Source organism: Bidens hawaiensis, unplaced genomic scaffold (assembly GCF_021521415.1).
Source record: "Bidens hawaiensis isolate Kalapana, Puna unplaced genomic scaffold, B.hawaiensis_p1.1 tig00039455_1, whole genome shotgun sequence".
NCBI lineage: Eukaryota > Viridiplantae > Streptophyta > Magnoliopsida > Asterales > Asteraceae > Bidens > Bidens hawaiensis.
Genome location: NW_027496930.1, coordinates 95,186 through 119,876, shown reverse-complemented (window position 1 = coordinate 119,876; position 24,691 = coordinate 95,186). Strand labels below are relative to the sequence as shown.

At 34.5% G+C, this 24,691-nt stretch overlaps 2 pseudogenes; both read right to left on the bottom strand.

Moving 5' to 3' along the window:
* Nucleotides 1-12,742: 12,742 nt before the first annotated feature.
* LOC143591195 (flavanone 3-dioxygenase 3-like) lies at nucleotides 12,743-14,181 on the bottom strand (annotated as a pseudogene).
* Nucleotides 14,182-22,926: 8,745 nt separating this feature from the next.
* LOC143591198 (flavanone 3-dioxygenase 3 pseudogene) lies at nucleotides 22,927-24,370 on the bottom strand (annotated as a pseudogene).
* Between the last annotated feature and the right edge of the window lie 321 nt (nucleotides 24,371-24,691).

Sequence of the window (24,691 nt, the reverse complement as noted above, 5' to 3'; positions counted from 1 at the left end):
ATGGTCAAGCAGATGACGAGAAGGATTACCTGCCACATCCATATTGTAATTCATATAAAGACGAGGATGATTCAGACCTGCCAAATGACGATTAGTGTTCAAAGTAATCAACCATTTAGTGTGGTTTATATGTTATATGCTGATTTAAGTGACAATTTATTTTTATTTACGTAGTAATTTAGTTTCTTATTTTTAATTTAATCTTAAATTACATTCTATTATTTAAGAATATATGATATATAAAAAGTTAAATTATTATAAAAGTAGTTTGGTTTATATAAATTTTAGAAGAGTTTGATGATGTGGTGCTTGAAAAATGATGTAGCGTGTAGATGAGTGAGCATCTTTTAAAAAAGTTTGAAACTTGACGTGTTGTTTGTCGAGGTTTGAAGGGCCCTGCATTGTGGATGCTTTAACATGGGACCATTTACGACTTCATGTAGAATTACAGATTATCACGTACTTTATATTCCATTAATAATTATCATAATTAGCTTGTCATAACTCTTGCATGAAATTTTGATAGATTCAAGTTGACAGTCATCGTCTACATCTTGTTACCAACATTATTCAAACGACATTCTTGTACCTAACGGTGTTGAGATTCTTACTTCAAGTTTGATGGTGCTTTGTACGTAGGGTGTGAATTTCTAACACGACACGAGTTTAACATGAAATTTTACGTGTTTGAGTTTGGTATGAACAGTTCGAATCCGCGAACCGGGTCAACCCAAGGGGTTTTGCGGGTTGAACCGTTTATACCCATTTATCTTTTATTTTGTTTTTTCAAAGTATGTTTTATGTAATAAATTAAATAGGTTGGGTTTCTAAAAGTATATAACTAAAAAGGAGATTAAGTGATTAACATAGCATTTTATAATTAAAATTCAATTGTTTTGTTGTAAAAATATGAATTGGAAGTATTAATTTGTGAAAACAATAAAAAGTAATAATTTTATAATCAAACGGGTTGTGTTCAGGTTAACATACGGGTGGTACTTGGGTTAATGGGTCATAATTTCCGGATTCAGGTTTGTGCCAAATTTTCAGATTCATGTCAGTTTATTTTAACATTTTGCTTCAATTTGAATAATAATTAAGAAACCTTCTCTATCCTACATCATGCATTCAGTATTTGAATCATCCATAATGGCCCAGATCGAATTCAACACGAACTAAACTCGGAGAATACTTTGGCACAACTCACCAATTTTATTAATCAAGAAAATAACTCAAAACTTGATCAATTCTCCAATGACCCTTACATGAATTCTTTGGGGTTATATAGAGGCTCGATTACAGTTAGAGTAAAACACAAACTCTTATTTATCTATTAAATAAAATTTCATCTCTATCTAATAAATAAAATATATAATTATCTCTAATTATAATAATTAATTAATTAATGAGAGCGATCCATTAGCTCGAACCGGCCCCACCTTCCCGACCCATATCTCGGTTCGGGAATTAACTCCAACAATCACCCCCTTAATTTCCGAATCGGAATAAGCGGACCTTTATCTTCGAACACGTCTCTTTTGTTCCTTTTGATTTGACCCACGATCTTGACATTCTCGACTTTCACAACCATATTGGTCCTCATCATCTTGGTCTTCACCTCTCGGAACTTCTCTTGATCCATGACTTTGTTCTTTCGGTTCTCCCAAACTCGACCTCTTTATGACCATGTCCCCGACCATTCCCTCGGCCACATGAACTCGCATAACCGACCATTTGGTTGCGATTCTTGTCATCTAATCGAGCGAACAACAGTTTTCCTTGATCATCTTTTGTTCCCGAATCGTTTAACTTTTTCTGAATCGGCGTGGAATTCTTAACATAACCTGGAACTCCCACTGTTAATTTAATCGTGTATAACCGGTTTCTCGTTCGAAACACCTTCATCATAAGTTTACCCCCGTCATCATACAAGAGCAAATAATTCTCCTTCATACGAACATCACACCTGTTCTCCATTGCTTGACCGAGACTTATTATATAATCTTTCAAACTTGGTATAAAATAAACATCAGATAAAACCCAATCATCTCCGGTTTTCGATTTTAATAAAATCTTCCCTTTACCGCATATATCAACACACGACCCGTCCCCGAATTTTACCTTACCCGTTATATTTTTGTTGAGTTCGGAAAAATACGACTGGGTACCTGTCATGTGGTTCGACGCTTCGTTGTCGAGATACCAAGTGCCTTCTTCCACTTTCTCGGCTTCAAGCCTTTTCGGGTTAACTCATTCTTCGTTTAAGTAAACCGTCTCGTGAAGATTTAAATAACCAGCCGGATCACTATCGGCTTGTTCTTTCGTTTCAGCCAGATTTGCTTCCTGGTTTGCTCGTCTTCGTTCCGGACACTAGGACGCGAAGTATCCTATCTCGTCACACTGAAAACATTTAATCTGGGAGCATTCTTTCCGTTCTCTTACCCGTCATTTGGTTTGGTACGATCCTTGTCCTCCGGTTTCCCGGCCTCTTCCACGTTCCCATGAACTCGGCCCACCTCTACCTCGGCTACCGGACTGATCATACGATTTACCTTTGTAACTACCTTCTGATCGATTGAAAAGTAACTGACTTTGAGACTTAGAAGCACGTTCTCGCCCTCATAAACGTTCCTCAAACGCCTTAAGTCTTCCAACAGCATCTTCAAACCTCATACTATCGAGATCAACAGTTTGCTCGATTGAGGCTACCAGGTTGAAGTATTTGTCTGGAACCGCGTCGAGTAACTTCTTCACTAAAGCATCTTGCGCGAATACGTAACCAAGACCCGTTGCCTTTGAAACAATACCAGTTATTTTTCCTGCAAACTGATAAACAGTCTTGTTTTCTGCCATCTTGAGTTTCTCAAATTCACTTTTCAGCGTTAGGAGTCGAGCCTTTTGGACTCGCTCGGCCCCAACATATTGTGCCTTCAAAGCCGCCCATATTTCTCGTGCATTCTTGTATTGAGCAATCTGAAGAAGAATATCACTTTCCACAACTTGAAACAAAAACGACCTTGCTGTTTTATTCTTCTTCGCATCAATAGCCGCACTTTCTTCTGGTTGAACGACTTCCCATAACCCTTGATCGTCCAAAATTGCTTCCACCACAATCGCCCATGTGATGTAATTAGTTCCATTCAGCTTTGGAACCTGTAACGAAATCCCCCCGGTCGCTTTGGGTTGGTTTATCGGCCTTTCTTCTTCACCTGCCATTGACGCCCTTTTTTTCTTCCGTTGGTAAAATTTAATGGTGTCGGACTCCCTTGCTCCAATCCGTTAGAACAAACACAAACTCTTGGAAAAAAACAAAAACTAATCTTATGCAAAAATAATTGCAACAAATATTATATTCTTTTTTCATTCCTTTCTTCGTGACCTGTGCAAAACTTTAATTCAACAATAACTCTGTTGACTTTACTTGCACAAAACAAAAAAACCACACTTCACCACCCAACAACCAATCAAAAGAGAACTACTTTTCTCTTTTAATTGCAACACAATTCTGAAACCAAACCAGAATGTTCTGTCATCTTCTTCCAAGCATAAAACACACACCTTCTGTGTTCTCGTTCTCTTTGTTCAGTAGCAGCGACAGAACCAATTTCTTGTTTAATCGCGAATCAGACAACGTGACGAGAACCCCCGGTGATGATAATGACGTGCAACGACGGCCCCGGTGATGATAATGACGTGCAGCGGCGGCGACTTAAGTTCTTGAACTTTCTGAACACGTTTAACAGTAGGTATACTCGGTCCCTTTGAATCACCCTCCTACTTATCTTGTTCAGTTGAATTTGAAACGAACACTTCCTTCTGTTCGATCAACAGCACTGCACCCCTCGTCTCGCCGCTCGAACACAAACCCTTTTGTTCTTGGTCTGCTCGTCTTATGATCTTCAGGTGACTTGATTCCGGCTCTGATACCAATTAATGGCCCAGATCGAATTGAACACGAACTAAACTCGGAGAATACTTTGGCTCAACTCACCAATTTTATTAATCAAGAAAATAACTCAAAACTTGATCAATTATCCAATGACCCTTACATGAATTCTTTGGGGTTATATAGAGGCTCGATTACAGTCAGAGTAAAACAGAAACTCCTGTTTATCTATTAAATAAAATTTCATCTCTATCTAATAAATAAAATAGATAATTATCTCTAATAATAATAATTAATTAATGAGAGCGATCCATTAGGTCGAACCGGCCCCACCCGACCCATATCTTGGTTCGGGAATTAACTTCAACAATCCACATTATTATTATTATTATTTATCAAATTTAGGAGAGGCCTATGTTTAGAGATTTTACGTGTTTTTGAATGTTTAAATTTATGCACACGTGTCACACAAGACATGGATGACATCATCTCATCTTTCTTCGGGATTGATACTGGGATTCATATATACGATGATACGATTATATAACTTTTGTCCTTTTATTTATTAAAAGATAAATGATTTGCTTAACTCAGCAAATTGTAACGTTATGAAGATACGAGTATACTACAAAGTAGATAAGATTACAAGTGATTTAAAATTTTAGGCTGGCTTCAATGTATTCTTAAATTACTTGTTTTTGTTAGCTTTTATCATTGAAGAATTATACCCTTATATGCCTGAAGCAAGTAAGCCCTTCCGCAAGAGTCTTGCGTTTTGTTCCTTTTTTGCAGATGGTCTACGTCGAAAATTAAGTAAAATAAAATGTTTTATTTAAATGTTGCGTGTAGTATGGTAATGATTAGGTGAAAACTAAAAATGGTAAAAATATTTGCAAGGTTAGAGATGAAATGTAGGTTTTTAAGGATTTATAAGGATATAATGTAACACCTAAGGATGCTTAAGGACACGCAAAGAATTATGGATAGTTTTAGAAAATTTATAAAACTAGAATGCGTTTTAAGTTGTAAGTTAAAACATTGTATTGATAACAATTTGTAACTATGTAAGGCTTTGTGTTTATGATAAGAGTGAAAAATGCAATGTGAAAAGGGGTAATTAATTATGTCACCTAAGAGCTTAGTTAGCATAAGGGCTTTCACCTTTACACTCGAAAAGAGTGTTTTATGGGAGGTGTGAGTGAATAAATTAATAGTTAGATGGAGTGAGTTGGAGATGTGTTATTGGGTAAATACATAATTAATAATTAAAAATAAAATAAGTTCGTCTTTGTTTGTGATTTAGTGGTCGTGAGACTGGCAGCGCTGAATGAGGTATCACCTTGGTTTAAGAAAACGTGCCTAGGTGTGAGATGCACCAAGGCACAAAGTCTATGGGCTTCGACTGACTTAAGGCGCAACATGTACGATAGGCTACACTTGAGGCGCTTTGAAATAAGCCCTGAGGCGCACACCTCTGGTACACTATGATTTTTTGTGCATCAAGATGTTGTCTAGCAAGCTTTTTAGGTTGAGCATGTATGCAATTTATATATTAAATCATATATAAAGCTTTGAATAAATGTGGCTACAAAGTACAAACAAACTAATAGAAATTTTATAAGAATATATATATAATAATTTGCGCCTTGCATACGTTAAGCCCTTCGTTTGCGTCTTGGCTCGGGACCCTATCGCCTCGCCGAGTCGCTGCCAAATCTCATGCTTTTTGAAACCAAAGATATCGCCCATTCACCTTTGTTGTGTGATGGACTTTGTTGATGAAATTGTCCACGTGGGCTTTCACACGTCATCTTTAACGCCCCATAACACACACTCTTAAGGCTGAGGGGTGCGGAGCGCGAGAAAGGGCGCAAGTGGCGAGGCGGTCGCGCCCCGGGGCGCGAGCACCACACCACCGAGGCGCGAGAGGGGCGCGAGCGCGGAAAAAGAGGCAGGCGCGGGTGGGCTAGCGGCTGAGAATGGCGTGAAGGTTTCTTGGTTTGCGTGAATATAGCCGTTTGGGCTCGTTTTTTATTAAAAAAAAAAATTTTTTTCCATACAAATTTCTCTATATATTCACCTATATCCAACACAAACCCACAACAATATAACATACAATCTTTTCTCTCTATTAACCTATATCAAACCCAAACCAACACCAATATCACATACCAATATCACATACCACACCCAAAACCCAAAATCACCCCATCTTCCAAACTTTTTTTTAAAAACATGGCTGGAAATTGGTACCCAAACCTAGAATCAGATTACAGTTACGACGATTTATGGTCGGCACCGGACCAACCGATGTTTTATTCGGGGTCGCAACAACCATCCGGCTTTCAACCATCCAACATACAACCGTCTCCTAACTTTGTAGTTCCGGAGACACAAGAACCAGAAGGTGAAGCTGCGGGACAAAGAAGACGCGTCCACCGGAAAAAACAAATTGCAACGGACGGGTCGGGTTCGGCTTCGACCGGAAGGACGAAACGAAAAATCACTCCGTGGTCATCGGATGAGAAGGAAGCCCTGTGTCGGGCTTGGATAGTCACTTCTGAGGATCGGCGTTGCGGTAATTGTTTTAACGTTTTTAAAAATGATTTTTAATAAAAAAGTTAAATAAAAAAGTTAAATGACATACAAATTTATTTATGAATTTTGCAGCGGACTACCAAAAGAGCAAGGTCTTTTGGACAAAGGTTAGGGAGACGTTCTATTCGCTCGTTGGGAGTACAGAGCGGAACGCCGATATGATTTCGGGTCGGTGGACCGAAATCAGAAAATTTGTCGGCTTGTTTACTAATCTGTTCAACAGGAACGCCGGTCGTATGAGAGCAAGTGGCAGTGACGATTTGGCGGTTTATAATTTCACTGTCGAAGAGTGGAGGCAGGAGTGCCTGCGGAGGTATGGGACGGTGAAGACGTGGGACGATGTAAAGGTGTGGGAGAGGTTGAGAAGGTGTTCTAAGTGGGTTGAGCTGGTGGCGCCGGACGTTGATGCGGAAGTAGGGCCGAAACGGACTAAAACTAGTTCGTCTGGAGCGTACAACACTTCCGCCGGGTCGGATTGCCGGGTTGGATTCGACCTAAACGTTGCGGGGGAGGAAACGTCTTCACCGCCGAGGAGGCGGCCATTGGGAAGGGACGCCAGGGGCAAAAAACCGGCTGAGGGGGAAGCCGTAAACATCAACGATCTTGTTGAATCCCTCAATAAATTCAACAAAACCATGGAGGTGGTCTCTAATGACAAAAAGGAAAAAAAAAGAATGAGAGATTTGGAATTCCTTACAAGAGACTTCAGTAACCTAAATCCGGTCGACCAAATGCTGATGGAAAAACAAAAGGAACGTATCCGGAAGAGGTTGATCGAAGAAGACCAAGCCGAAGAATAAGAATAATGTTTTTTTTTAGTACTTTAATTTTTTTTTTAGATATTAATGTGTTTTTTTAATTAATGTGTGTTTTTTTAAATAATTTATGAGTTTTTTTAATAATACGTTTTTTAAATACATTTATAAAACAATAAAAAAAAAAACCGCTCGCGCCCCCTCTCGCGCCCCTCCACACCATGCCCCGGGGCGCGAGCACCACTACCAACACCCATCTTATCAAGTTTCTCTCTCTGCCACACGTCACAATATTATTGGCTGGCGCCCCCACTCACGCCCCCTCTCGCGCCCCCCACACCCCTCAGCCTAATAATAAATAATGTATAAGTATCGTCATATCAAACGGTACAAATCCTTAAATCATTGTCATCATTAGTTTCAACCAAATAAAATAAGAAATAAATATAAATATTAATTTATAATCACTCCAAATGGGGAAAGGGGCTAACCATGTTGATAGCTATATATAGACAGCAATTTATATCCATATTTTGAGCTTCATATCACTCTTTTAACATGCATGCATTCAAAATCTTTCCTCGTGTAGATATTTTAATTTAAATTTTAATATGTCCTCTACGGTGATATACCGCGTTAAAACCATATGTAGAAAATAATAATTTCATATCTTCCATTAGTAAATCGTACGAAATTCTAATTGGTGATAATCATTAGTAAATCGTACGAAATTCTAATTAGTGATAATCCCACAAAATTCAATGAGTTGCTAATTCTAAAAAAAACAAACAAACAAAAAAATTTCAAAAACCGATAACATATAACTCATATTTAAGATTGATGCGCTATAAAATTGGAGGCCTAAAGTTGTGGGCTCATTCAGCTTACCCACGAGACGGCCTTAGATACAAAATCAACCATACCAACCAATGATCTAACATATTCTTTGCCAATTAGTTTTAAAATTACAGATATCGTGCCAAACTAATTTTCAAGCCTTTTATATTGCAATATTATCAATATTAAAATAATGATTTATACAGTTTTATATATTTTATGTAACTTATTATCCGGCTATAGTTACCTGATACTAGTAGCAGTGGGGAACCAAGAACTTTTTTTACGAGGACGGAAATTTTTTTTAAGAAAGTTGTTTATAGCAAAATATTAATTAAAAGAAAATTGCTTCGTTCAGGTTGGGTGTCACAAATAACAAACAAGTTTTAATTCTCACAATAGAAACATTTAAACAATTAAGCATTCAATTAAGTAATAAATCAAATAATCTAGTCTATCAATATACAATGTAAAAACTAATCTATAGACAATAATCAATTAATAAGGTAATAGTTAGAGAGAAAATTTATTAACTTTTTTTTACCTAAATGGTTAAGGAACTAATTATTGATGATAAATTGGTGAGTTTTTAAATTGCCCTAATTTCATTGCCTGGTTGTTTAATATGGGCTTGAAATATCCAAATTAATTATTTTATTGAGTTCATATTATACAAATTAGTTGTCTTGATTTATCCAAACGGGGCATTTACATATTTTCCTTTCTAAACTTTGAAATTACATATTTTCTCAAACCATGTTAAAAAGCATTGTACATTTTCTTATTAAAAACTTGTATTTTAAGAAAATATGTAATTTCAGAGGTTAGGAAGGGGAAATATGTAAAAATCCTTATCCCGATGAATAACTGTTTGATGGGAGCCGTGTAAAAATTTCTTAGGGGCGATCGGGATTAAATCGTTTGTATATTACCATAAAATCATGGGGTGCGGGTTTCTATTGAATAGGTCCGGGCTATGATCACACCATTTTTTACTAGTGGTAAAAAATTCATGCTTGTAATACCTTGTATTATAAGAAACTTCAACTCCCATCATTTCACAGGAAAGCATGAGTCGTGAGATTTCTTCAAATTTTCTAAATATCGCAATCCAAACAACATAAATAAGTCGGTAAACTCATATTTGAAAAGACGACGTAACTTTTCCTAATTACTTGCAAAATACTACTATATATGTGATGTAAGTACATAACTTGCCTGTTGCCACAAGCTCTTAGGAGACATGTTCAACAGAAACATAATCTCTCATATGTACTCAATACGATTTGACGATCCAAAGGAGGTCAGGCTGATACCGGGCTAACGAAGTAGGTTTGAGTTTAGAGAAATAAAAGGCAGATATGGTTTTGAGTTGGAACCAGTACAGTACTAGTACTTTACCGGTATTTCCCGAATTTTACCTTAGGTACCGGTACCGGGACCGATACCGAACATTTCGGTACCGGTACCAAAAATTTTTGATTTTTGAGATCGGGATTTCGTACCGTGCTAGTAAGGTACCGAGCTCATTCCAGTCTAAACGCATTAGATTTGACATTTACTTATCTAACTTAAAAAAGTTTTAAAAAAATATATATCTTTGTCACACTGGCGGTGTTAACTGTTAAGTGTCCTCAATACTTTTTTTATTTCATCATTTTAGTGTGGTAGGCCCCACTCATCCACATCGGTATATAAATCTCATAGCAACTGGAGGTACTGGATATAGCAAGTATTATATAGATTCTTTTTAATTACACCCAATTTAAAAAGAAAAAGATATTATTTATAATTAATAAACAATTTTATAGTAAAAAGCATAAGCGGGTCATGGGTCACCATATCCAGATAGCTTTTAAACGGGTTATTACATATTATTTATTTATGAAACCCTTTCATTATCAAACCCTAAGTATATTATTAACTTTCTTACAATAAAGAAAATTAAAATCCAAAAAATAAATGTTAAAAAACGAAAAATGTAAAACTACCATTATCTCAAGCATCAGATTGCTTTATTTGTAAATGAAGGTTTCTTATGCATTTGACCCGAATTCACGGGTAAAGGTCTCACCAAACTCAGATAGCTCTTAAACGGGTTATAACATCTCATTATATTAAAAATTAATCTAATCAAATATTTGATATGAAAATCCTATAAATTAGAGATATACTAAAAATTAACATATCTTATTTTATTAAAAAAAAGATATTAGTTATAATTAAAAAATAATTTTATAATAAAAAAAGGGTAATGGGTATCACCAAACCCAGATAACTTTTAAACCGGATTATAACATATCAAGTGAAACCATTTTATTTAAAACCTCAAGTATATTAATTATTAATTTTCTTACAATAAATAAAATTAAAATCTAAATATATATATATATATTAAAAACGAATAATGTAAAACAACCCCCATAATACGGAGGATAAAATCTAGTAATTAATATACTTGGGGTTTGATGATGAAATGGTTTCACAAATAAATGATATGTTATAATCCAGTTTAAAAGATATCTAGGTTTGGTGATACTCATTACCCGTTTATTTTCTTTATTATAAAATTGTTTCTTAATGATAAATAATATCTTTTTTTAAATAAAATAGGATATAAATTTTTAGCATATTTCTATTTTATAGGATTTTCATATCAAATATTTGATGAGATTAATTTTTAATATAATGAGATGTTATAACCCGTTTAAACGCTATCTGGGTTTGATGAGACCTTTACCCTTGAATTTGGGTTAAATATGTGAGAAACCTTCATTTACAAATAAAGTAATATGATGGCTTGAGAAAATGGTTGTTTTACATTTTTCGTTTTTAATATTCATTTTTTGAATTTTAATTTTTTTTTATTGTAAGAAAGTTAATAATATACTTAGGGTTTGATGATGAAAAGTTTCATAAATAAATGATATGTTATTACCCGTTTAAAAGTTATCTGGATTTGGTGACCCATGACCTGCTTATGTTTTTTACTATAAAATTGTTTATTAATTATAAATAATATCTTTTTTTTAAATTGGATATTAAATTTTAGTATACCCCCATTTAATAGGATTTTCTTATCAAATAATTGGTAAGATTAATTTTTAATTCAATGAGATGTTATAACCCGTTTAAGAGTTATCTGGTTTTGGTAAGACTCATTCCCATGAATTTAGGTTAAATCAATGAGAGACCTCAATTTAAAAATTAAGTAATCTGGTGACTTTCATAAAAGAAGGGAGCGACCACATCGCGACACATAGGATTTTAGCGTTTCGTTTATATATATTACAGATAGATGTGGTAATATTATTTATTACGTGGCATATGATACATTAACTTATTAAAAAGAAACTTAATATTTAAGTAACGGTTATTTTTAGCGGCAAATATTTAAATAACAACGTACACCCCTCTTCCCCATTGATGCTTTCTGGCTGCAACACATTCCATGGCGATCACACCATCACCATCGGCCGACAGAATCCCGTCAATCACCTCCACCGTGGCCTTTTATCTCGGGTCAGGAAAAGTTTATCTGTAGTACTAGTTATTATTAGCTTAAGAGAATCATGTGTTTTTATTTGGGAGATAAATAACTCGCAGTTGATGATTATGCGATATTTAGGGAAATTTTGTCGGAAAATGACTGAATTCAGAAAGGAATTGAATGTCTGCATTATATTATCAATAATTCAATGTCATTATGAGTTAATTATAATGCATTATGTTAAGACAGTAGATATGCATTCTTGAAGTTTAAGCACACTACTTTCTCAAGTAGATAAAGAGAAGTCTGAGCTTGGCTTGTTTAACTTACACAGAGCTCGAGCTCGGCTCATTTCGAGCTTTGTTTTCAAAGCTCGAGCTCGGCTCGTGAGTAGATTTTCAAGCTCGAGCTCGGCTCGTTTACTATTTATCCATTATTTTTTTTATATAAGATAATTATATTTTTTATTATAATTTTATGTATAAAATAATATATATTATTTAGTTATTTTTATTTATTTTTTTCTTAACATTATATATATATATTAATTAATAATTATTAAATATATATTTTTTTAAAAACTATATAAATTGCAGGCTCGTTTAGGCTCGCACGCCGGCTCGAGCTCGATAAGTGAAGCTTGGGCTCGGGCTCGTTTATTAAATGAGCTTACTTTTAGGCTCGAAGAAGCTCGGCTCGATCGAGCTTTTTAACGAGCCGATCTCGAGTAGCTCGGCCCATTTGAAACCCTAACGCAGCATGAAGTTGACCAATTGAATATTGTTAAGTTAGATGTTTGTCACTTTGTTTCAGTTTTTTTGTCTTTTTTTAGTAATTTTAAAGATGGTGTGTTGACTTTGATCTGTAGTCCCACAAGAATCAACTGTCAGTAAACATTTTGGGCTCCATTTTGTTTAGTAGTTTAATGGCTTAAATGCCTCAAAAGGATATATCATATATGGTAGAATGCCTGTTGACTTAATGACTTGTAACTTATATGAAATATTTAATTAAATTGCAGGATATTGTGAATTAATCAATAAAACATAAGCTGTCACTAAACTAGTAGTGACATATAATTATAACAAAGCAGTGAATCGAAAGAAATAGTAATAATAGTGTAAATGTGTAATGCAGTTTTGTGTTGAACACATTCTTTATTTTAATTTCCATCTTTCATGGTTTTTTCAGCATGTCAATGTACTTGTATTCGGTTAGCGATTTAGCCGAGATGTAATCAAGAAATTCATCAAAGCTCCCTATTTTGTAGGCAGCAGGGTGTTCTTCATCAACTAGCTCCGGTGCCGGTCCTACCTTTGTGTCCAACTTCATACTATGAAGACTTGCAATTGAAAACCGCTTCCTTTGAGTGTTAAGAATCGCTCTATGTGGGATACTCTTGTATCTACCATTGCTTATCACTTCAAATTGATCTCCCAGCTGAACTATTAGAGCGCCTTCTATGAACGGAAAGAGGTGCCAGTTTTTGTCATGGTCCATGATTTCAAGCCCTTGATGGCTTTGATTCAGAATGGTAAGCGTGCCATAGTCCGTGTGTGGTGGCATCCCTAGTGCAAGCTCGGGTTCAGGGCAAGACGGGTAGCAGTTCACATATAACTTGAGAACCGTCTTTGATATCATCGTGTAAGTATTTTGCGTTGAGGCCTAGGCTTTCTAGAACCACTTCCGTTAACTTTTTTTGTAATATATTCATCGCCATTCCGTAGCTTCCCATCTTTTCTCTGTATGAAATATAAGTAATTTAGTACTCGAACATTCGAACGTTAATGTCGCCATTTTCTATGTAAGAAGAAAAGAATTTGAAAATTTCAATTACTTGTAAGTTGGAGGATTAGATGGCCACAAATGGATCCATTCGGATATGGGATTCGCATAATGCTTGATGAAGTCTCTCCAGTAGAACACTTTATCCGTCCCATGGTTCATACTCGTGCCATACCTTACAGGCTTGTGAACATCAGCCGAAGCAAAACACATCTTCTCATCACTTGGCAAATCTAAGAATTCTTCAGCAGCGTCTAGCGCGTCTTTTATAACCGAGGTAGGAATTCCATGGTTTATTACCTTCAATAGACAAGTTTCTTTATATATTTTCAAAGATGAATTCACTATAAATACATCGAAATCCCTTCTCAATCATTTCCATTTGTAAACAAGTTTTAAAGAATGAAGCAAGTCCACCCCTCGTTACTGTTTTTGGCACCGTGAGAAGTGAAACTTTGACGCATTTATAGCCTGGAAAGCTCATGCAAACGAAGTCAATAAGTCATCGTGTATACCGATGTATGAACGTATGCAACTATGCATATGTTTTGCTATATGCCTATATGCAATATTTATTTTTTAATAACTAATACCTGAAAGAAGCCAAGTTGGCTGCAGGCAGCATGAACTCGTTCAATTACTCGGGACTTGTGTGCAGGGTGGTCCATCATGGCAAGGTCAATGACAGGGAGGCTGGTAAAAGTTTGGTCAACGAAGGTAGTGTTTCGTCGTTGCGAAGGAGGGAGAACATACTGCTGAGGTATGCTTTGTTGGCATGTTTGCGTAACCGTCATGACACTGGTAAATGAAATATCTCCCTTTGCTTCCATTCTCTATGTTTCTCTTCTTACTAAGTTTGGTTTGATTTGAATATTTTGGTAGCAGTCTTGTGTTTTTATAAGCCAAAAAAGTTTTGTAATGACTAGTTTTATATTCATTAAAGTGTAGTATGGCTGTATGTTATTTATGTTCTAAATATCTGTCTAAGCAGATTGTGTACTAGGAAATCAAGGGGAGAGTAGGATTCTCATATTATATCCGGTGTGGTAGGGTCCACGCAAGTATATTTCGGCTATTAAGATATGGCCTCAACACACTTTTCCTGGGATACTTATGTTTTTGTCAATCTGGTCAACAAATCAAAATATTTATCAGCCATGTTACTAAGATCACAAGCCCTCTTTTCTTCTGCTTAAACTTGTGTGAACCTGGCGGTCGGAAACTTGGAATATAGTGGTAGAAGATGGTTAAACATGTAATGCATTTAACCCAATTATCGTTAAGCAAATAGCCATCGGTCAAAGTATTTAGAATACTTGAATGGTAAACATGTATATTATATACGCGAAATATCTGAAACCGTGCATTGAATCTTGCGCATACCTGATATTCGCAAATTTAGGAAAGGTGCTATAGTCTATATATAGAGATTTTCTTGTCCTCTTGATATATTTGAAAGTAAGATCTCACTCTGCAGTCCAATATCCTGCAGAATTAATAATAGACTTTTTGCTGATGCAAGTCTACTTGTGCGCGAACTTTAGACCCCGCTGCGATTTTTTGGTCTTTTTTCGGTTTTATATATAACCTATAGTATCGAGCCATTGAGCGAACCCATTCTTTTTCGATGAGCGAGCCCAGTGTCATTCTAAAAAAAGTATTCGAACTCAGTAATTATGAAAATTTTTAGTTAAAATTTTTTAGTAATGAATATTTTTCTATAAAATATAAAAAACTTTAAAGATTGCTAACAAACGTTATAAATGGGCCAATAATAGCCCATACATAGATTATAAAAAAAGGTCCAAATTATTCATATAATTGTCCAGTAAACACAACCCAATAGCATTCTTAAACATAATACCTAAGTGAAAATTAAATAAAAAAAAAACAAAACAACATCCATCGCCTTAGCGACCGATAAAGTATGTTTCTATCGACCAAACGACCATCGCCCAGTCGCCTTTGCCAGTTCGCCTCAAGGCTTCAATCATCGCCTTACCTGCCGCACTTCAACCAGATGGCAACAACGGTCGGTCGACTAACTCTTTCTTTGATGAGTCTTCAATCTATACAGATTCCAGAACTCACGACGAATATTTCTTTGATTTTGCGTAATATATATAAGATGTGTACATTTGTTATATTGAAAATGAGTTCTTTTTTTTAGTCACGATTGAAGATATTATGAATAGTTTCCAAAGCATGAATATGCTTAGGAAACAATTATAATATTAAATACCTTTTTTATTAAATATGATTGGGCCCGACCCATTGGGGCCCAAAAACTTTGACGCCAAAAAAAAACGATCACCAAAAAATGCCGAGTCCACAGGAAAAAATTTTGATGTCAGACAAGTTTTCCTCCTTTCGGTTCTCTGTTCGTGTATCTGATGTCAATAAATACAAATGACGCATATGCGGTGTGCTTTACAAACAAAGATTTGTAGAGTTGTACATAATAACTTAATAAGTAATTCATTTAAGAGTGTAACTAACCATGAGTAAACTTTACTCCTTTTGTATCATGACTATAGATTAGTTGCAAACCATTTGCATTTTTATTAAGGTAGAGTTTGGTATGAAGTAATGATAGATGAAATGGAATGGATCATTTCAAAGGAATGAAATAAAAACATGTTTGGTTGGAATTTATCAATGGAATGAATCATTACTAAGAAATGAAATTCCTTCCATATATAGCATTTTTCATTTATTAGTAAAATGTGTTTTTTTCATTCATTCCTTAAGGAATGGAATGAAAAATTATCAACAATTATTAATTATTATTATTATTATTATTTTGTTATCGTATAACTATTATTAAATTATAATTATTATTATAGTTTTGTTATTGTATCGTATTATGTTATTATCATTCCATTAAACGACAAAAATATATGTGTGTATAGTTTACTATTTAGTAAAAAAAAATAATAATAAAGTGATTATTCATTTCATTCATACGTGGTAACCAAACAAAATAATTGAATGATAATGATTCATTTCATTTCTTATCTATTACATTCCTTTGTCCATTCCATTCACTCATTCATTTCATTATCTCATACCAAACAGACCCTAAGGTGCTGTTTGTTTTTGCTTAAAAAGTATGCAAGGGGCTTACGTCTGCGAACGCGCAGACATAAGCTTCTGAAGACTGTTTTTTTTTTTAATATTTGAACAATGCTTTTATGATGTTAAAAAATAAGACATTGTTCAAAATATTCACACTTAACATCCTACCACCACACAATGTCCAACACCACCACCACCCACCATCCGCCACCATCACCACCCACCACCACCATCCACCGTCCACCCACCACTACCGTCCACCGACGTTAAATGACTTCTATCTACTGTGATATGTATGATAGGTAACTAATTTTCAATTTATGCGGATGATATCCTGTTTATAAAACAAACAGTGTTATAATTTCAGATTGCATACCTTCAGGCCACATATTCAGTTGCAGACATAAAATCAGATGAAATCAGATTACAAACAGTTTTTGTCTTAAAAAACAAGCAGCACCTACAGAATGATAGTTAATTTGGTTGGCTAGTTGGTAGTCAACTAGGGAGACTTGTAATAAAGTTTATGCAACAAAATGAAACTTCTTTCTATCATTTTTATCTTGGTTTTAAAATGTGCGCATAATGCGTGATGCGCCTGATGCGATTTAAAGAGCACATCACTGCACTTGATGCGATGTGTTTACATGCATTCGTAATGCGCTCTGACACGTACAACATGATTTAGAGGAAAAGTGTGAATTTACAACAAAAATGTGCAGAATATTCAAATGTTTGTTGGAATTATGGTATTTTCTTAAGAGCGTATCGCATACGTGATGTGAGCGCATCGCACGCTGAAGTTTTGGATCAAACGTATGAGAGCGCATTACACGATTCAAAACCAAGATTGTTATTGTTGGAGTGATCTTATCACGGTCTTGTAATTTAGGGTGTTGAGAATCTCATTATAATTTTGAGAGAACTGCGATTTTAGTTCATGTGATTTGTTCAAATTTGTTATTGGAGTCCAAAATTTTAAAATTTGCTATTTTCGTCCCTTGAGTTTTATTTCCGTTGCAATTTTCATCCATGTGGTTTGTTAAAATTTGCTATTTCAGTCGAAAAATTAAAAACTCGCTACTTTCGTCCTTAGTTTCATCACAAATAATTTTCATCCTTGTAGTTTGTTAAAATCTGCTATTTCAATCCAAAACATGGTAACGAGAACAACAGAAATTTCAACGAAAGTGAAACTCTAGAGACGGAATAGCAATTTTAAACTTTAGGACTGAAATAGCAAGTTTAAACAAATCACAATGACGAAAATCGCACTTCTCTCTCACATGTTCATGGTGTTTTGGTATGTTCAACTTGTCGGTTTGTAAAAACCCATTAGTTTTTGGCATTTTGTTTTAACTCATAAATATAATAAAACAATTCGTGTACATGTCATGCTGCTGATGAACTAAAAGCAAATCATGGATTGAATCTTGCATATTATCGTACATATCTATATCAAATTTAGAAAAGGGGCTAGCCTAGTAGAGTCTATATATAGACATTTACCGTGTCTATTTCATATCTTTGAGATAAGATCAGTCTTAAGTAACGCGTGTCGATGGCATGATGACTTTACGTCATACTCGCCTTTTTCCAAACTCCAAGTACTGATTGTGTACTATCCATACCAAATATGATTCAATATGCTCGTCTGATTTTCTTTATGAATAAAAACGACCATCTGATTTAGCCAGAATAAGAGAAAGAAGCTAGTCAGTCAAGTTGATAACTATATATAGACAATTTCAATCCTGACTTTGATACTCATATGATCATATCACTCACCAACACCTAACATGTACTGCATTCAATTTCTTTCATCCCTTTGAATATTTTAATATAAACATTTTTATAATTCTTATTTCAAAAGTTATGAGTTTACAGTGTTATAGTACGTTAAAACCTCTGTAATTGTGTATGCTCGTCTAATATTTTTTATAGGGTAAAAAATCACGTGTTCAACAATCAACAATAATTAGCATGAAGCAAAAGGTTTTTAATAATTTTAATTTATGTGTTAATCAATTTTTAATATCTATTAAAATATATATAATCTTTTGCATTAAAATAAAAGACAAACAAATAACAAGTTGCATATTTCATATCTTTATTAGTAAAAAAATAATGACCTATCATCCTACATGCAATTTTAAAAATTATTTTTTTTATCAAAGTATCAATATTACTCTTAAACGAATTAATTTATAATACTTTATTCGTTTTATTTGACTTATTATAAGTGATAGTGTTATAGATTTATTAATATTGTGCAACCCAAACAATATTTATAAGTCGGTAAACTCATGTTTAGAAAGATGATGTCATAACTTTTTCTAATTGCTTGTGACACTATATATAAGGTAAGTACGAAAATTGTATTAACTCCCCTAAGCTTTTAAGAAACATGTTATACCCAAATATGATTTGATCATCTAAAGGAGGCCAACAAAGAAGGCTAGGTTCAAAGAAATGTAAGGTAGTTCGTGATCTGTCGGGTCGGCTCTGAAGAGCCGCCTTGAAGTTTTGTGTTAACAAGGAGTGATTCATACAAATGAAGGGCGGATGCACTTACAAGATTGTTTCCATCGTTGAATAACGTAGGATGAACTAGAAAGAACGAGGAAGGTCTGGTCGAGGATCTAGAACGCGCCAGAGGCGTCAGGAATGGACGGGGAAAGATGGAGGTGACCTTGCATAGCTAATAGCGCTATCCTTCTGGATTCTCAACAAGTTGGCGTGTGATGAAACACGGGTCCAGAAAGGAAATATGTAATACTTGGCTCAAGGTTTGGTAAGTAAGCCCTATGATGTATTTTCTTATTTTGTTAATCCTCTTGAAATCCCACTAAAACAACTAAGTTGTTTCCTAGAAAACATAAGTTGAAGAAGGTATGATTTCTCATGTTTCTTTTAATCGTCTAACCACTTCATTAATTATTTATTAATACAGTGATAAATTTTTGAGCTTAATTGGACCATATGCAAACTGACTGATATTCAAAATATCATATCCTTTTTATATTTAAATTTTAATTTTTTTAATAGTATAGTAACAGTTTTGTATTATGATAACTATGGAAAGGTTTTCGTCAATTGTAATATATATTTTATTTATTATGTTTAGAAGAAATTTGTTGCTCACATATCTATATGTGATTTATTTAATGTATATATTTTGACCCGGCCCATTTTTGTTGACCCGTTTTAATGCAAAGTTTTGACTTGACCTGTTCTAGGTTAACTGTTTTTTACACCCACTGACTAAAATTTGTGGATACGCTATTAATAACAAGCTAAATAACAAATCACTTGTTTTGAAAAAGAACTTTGCTTTTGATTTTGGCTAGAATGAATTCTAGACACTACAAATTTGATTTTATAGCAATATAGTTTGGAGTAAACTAGCAATTATACCTTCATATTTGTTTACTAAAAGGTGTAACTTGTTAAATATTTGAGCCAGGTTTGTACTTGATTAGGTTTCAGCTTCACTCGTCTGACTTATTAACTTAAAAGTCAAAAATTCGTTTAATCGGTAGATCAAATCCTTGAATTATTCAGGCTGAATATTTTACACATTGTATGTTCGAGCTTAATTCATTTCAAACTACGTCACCTTGAATTCACCTTGAATTGCTAATAATTTTATAAGCTCGAACATGGCCAACACTTGGCATGTTTGTTATTTTATTTATGATTAATATAATTATATATTATGGGTTTGGATTAAATATAAATTAAATTAAATTAACATGCTAACTGTGAGAATCAAGTAGTATAATTACATACACAACATAGTGTAATTATAGTATGGTGTAATTACAACATAATGTAATTACACTACGATGTAATTACATAATTACACTACTTTCATATATAATTAGACTACTTGATTCTTACAGTTAGCATGTTAATTTAATTTCTATGTTAACTTTCCCCTTGTTATTATTTATATACTTTATTATTATATCTATATACGTCATAATATTTATTACGCAGGATTTGTTATATTAAATTATATTTAGATTCTTACATTTTTAGAACTTTTTTTTAGTACTTCAGATTTGAATAATTAGGTAATGGTTAAGACCTTGGATTTTTAAACTTTTAGGTTTAAAACCCGACTCTAGTGGGTTTTTTTCATAGTGATAGGTCTCCTTTTTGATGATATTCTTGTATGAGTCTGACCGAGAGCGTTAAAATCAGTATGGACGATTGACATTCCGTCTCAGAAAGTCTAGTTCAAACTAGTTAGAAAAATATCATTTTTATTATTAAATTATTATTAAGATTGAGTTTGAAAAATACTTATTGGCTTATTGGATTTTTCAAAAAGCCAGAATTTATGGCTTTTGAAAAACTGCTTTTAAACTCTTTTAAAAATATAAAATAAGAAAGTTTGTTGTGATTGCCAAACACATTTTAATTTATTAATTTATTTAAACAAAACCAATAATCATTTTTCAAAGCATAAGTTCCCAACTTAAAGCTTACTTGAGTTACGTCAGCGTTACACCCACCACTATTTGCCGCCATCGTCCACCGTCGATGCTTCCCGCCGATTATCCCGTCCGCCGCCGCCGCCGTCGAATCCTATCCACAGCGGTTGCCATTTATCTCAGGTAAGGTTACAACGAATCATTCAGTATCAGGTTCAATTTCAGATTACAAACCCTAGGTAAACCAATTGCAGTTGATTAGTGGTTTATTATGATTATATATGTTTGAACACGTGTCCTTTAATCTCAAATTTTGTGATGAAATGTGCATTTTGTTGATAGACCTAATTAATTTATATGGATGAAATTGATTAAAATGTGGTAGTTATGGTTATCAGCTTCTGTAATGATCTGCTTAAATCATTGCAATCTATCTAATAACTCACACTTGATGATTATGTTTATGTGTACTCATGCTAGGTGAGGTGAGGTGATGCTTTAGGGAATTGAATGTCTGTCTTATGCTTGTAAAGTTATAATTATGAATTAATTTTTCAGTGATGTTATAATAATGCATTATTATCGGCTGTTCAAACGGCTCGCAGATCATAGCTCGCTCGATAAAAGCTCAAATAAAACTAGCTAAAAAAACTTGATTGAAATGACCTAAGCGCTGAGCTGGCTTATTTTTGTAACCTAGTCGAGCACTCGAGCTCAATCCAAGCTCGGCTCAGGTCATGGCTCCGCTCTTTGGCTCGATCTAGGCTTGTTTAACTTCAAGCTCGAGCTTGAGTTGAGCCGAGCTGCCTCGTTTAATTTCAAGCTCGAGCTCGAGCCCACTCTGGCTTGACTTGTGAACAGCCTTTAGTTAAGACAGTAGATATGCATCCTTGAATTAAGTCACACTGTAGTGTCTGTGTTAGGGATGTAATATCAAGTTAACCAATTGAATATTGTTATGTTAGGGTTATATTTGTCAATTTGTTTCAGTTTTCAGGAAAAATATATATATATATATATATATATATATATGATGTTTTGACTTTGAACTTTAGGGAAATATGTCAGAAAAGGAATTGAATGTCTGTCTTATGCTTATAATTATGAAGTATTATTTTTGTAGTGATATTATAACGCAATATGTTTAGACAGTATATATGCATCCTTGGAAGTCTAAGAACACTACTTTCCGAAGAAGATGGACACCTTAAAATATATTTGTCATTGGTTTGATTAGGTTCAGTGTCTGTGTAGGATGTAATGCCAAGTTGACCAATTGAATATTGTTAAGTTAGGGTTATATCTGTCACTTTGTTTCAGTTTTCAGGAAAAAAAATGATGTTTTGACTTTGATCTCTAGTCCTCACCATGTCCCACCAGAATCAACTTGCAATGTCTGTTGACTGGTCAACCAACTTAGAAAAGGAATTGAATGTCTGTCTAACTGTCTTGTGCTTATTATTATGAATTAATTTTAGACAGTAGTATGCATCCCTGAATTAAGTCCCATTGTAGTGTCTGTGTTAGGGATGTAATATCAAGATGACCAATTGAATGTTGTTATGATTATATTTGTCACTTTGATTCAGTTTTCAGAAAAGAAAAGAAAAGAAAAAAAAGATAATGATGTTTTGACTTTGATCTCAAGTCCCCACCATGTCCCGCAATAATCAACTTGTACTTCTGAGTTCTGTCAACAAACATTCTGTCAACCAACTTAAATGTCTCAAAAGGATATATATCATATATGGGAGAATGTCTGTTGACTTGTAACTTAATTGATATATTTAATGCATTGTACTTTGGAACTTTCTATAGGTCCAACACTCCAACTTTATAGGGACATTTATATGTAATAGTAGTAAATAAATTGTAGGATTTTGTGAATTAATTAATAAAACATAAACTGTCACTAAACTAGTAGTGACATACAATTGTAAAGCAGTAAATCAAAAGAAATAGTAATAGTGTAATGCATCTTTAAGGGTTGAGGGTTTGTGTTGAACACATTTTTTATGAGTAATTGTTATGATGCTTGTTTATTTTATACTTCACTCATGTTCCACATCTTTCATGGTTTTTCAGCATGTCAATGTACTTGTATTCGGTTAGAGATTTAGCCGAGATGTAATCAAGAAATTCACCAAAGCTCCCTTCTTTGTAGGCAGCAGGGTGTTGTTCATCAACTAGCTCCGGTGCTGGTCCTACCTTTGTGTCCAACTTCATACTATGAAGACTTGCAATTGAAAACCGCTTCATTTGCACATTGAGAATTGCCCTATGTGGGATACTCTTGTACCTGCCATTGCTTATCACTTCAAATTGATCTCCCAACTGAACTATTAAGGCACCTCTTATGAACGGAACAGGGTGCCACTTTTTGTCATGGTCCATGATTTCAAGCCCTTGATGGCTTTGATTCAGAATGGTAAGCGTACCATAATCCGTGTGTGGTGGCATCCCTAGTGCAAGCTCTGGTTCAGGGCAAGACGGGTAGCAGTTGACAGCCATCACTTGAGAACCGTCTTTGATATCATCGTATAAGTATTTTGCATTCAGGCCTAGGCTTTCTAGAACCACTTCCATTAACTTCTTCTGTAATATCTTCATCGCCATTCCATAGCTTCCCATCTTTTCTCTGTATGAATTATAAATAATCTTTAGTTAAATGTTGCCATTTTCAGTGAAAGCAGAATAGAACTTGGTGAGTTTAATTACTTGTAAGTTGGAGGATTAGATGGCCATAAATGGATCCATTCTGATATGGGATTAGCATAATGCTTAATGAAGTCTCTCCAAAAGAACACTTTATCTGTCCCATGATTCATACTAGTGCCATATCTTACGGGCTTGTGAACATCAGCTGAAGCAAAACGCATCTTCTCATCACTTGGCAAATCAAAGAATGCTTCTGCAGAGTCTAGTGCATCTTTCATGAGTGAGGTAGGAATTCCATGGTTTATCACCTTCAATAGAGATGGTTTTTTATCCGAGCAAAATATAATATCAAAGATAAATGTATGCATTCATGCACTATAATACGTCGAAAGTCCTTCTCAAACGTTGCCTTTTGTAAATAAGTTTTTAAAGAATGAAACAAGTCCACCCCGCCTTATTACAGTTTTCGGTACCGTGAGAAGTGATATTTTGACACATTTATAGCCTGGAAAGCTCATGCAAACAAAGCCAGTAAGTCATCGTGTATACCGATGTATGTATATATATATATTTTTACATTCAAGCTTTTCTTATATATTGGTACCTGAAAGAAGCCAAGTTTGTTGCAGGCAGCATGAACTTGATCAATTACTTTGGACCTGTGTGCAGGGTGGTCAATCATGGAAAGGTCAATCACAGGGAGTATGGTAGAAATTTGGTCAGCAAGGGCAGTGTTCGGTCGTTGGGAAGGAGGAAGAACATACTGTTGAGGTATGTTTTGTCGGCATGTTTGGGTAACCGCCATGACACTGGTAAATGAAATATCTGCCTTTGCTTCCATTCTCTCTGTTTTTGTTTTCTTACTAAAGGCTGGTTGAGTTTGAATATTTTTGGTACCAAGTGTTGTGTTATATAAGCTAAAAAAATTGATAGTGTCTAGTTTTATATTCATTAAAGTGTATGGCTGTATGCTATTTATGTACTAGTACAATAAATCTTAAGCAGATTGTGTATTAGGAAATCAGGAGGAATGTAGGATTCTCATATTTTATTATTTATAGTTTTGGTGGGGTCCACTTGTTTATATTTAGGCTATTATAATACCGCCTCTTTTCACTTTTCCTGGGATACTTATGTTTTTGGCAATTTTGTCAATAAAACA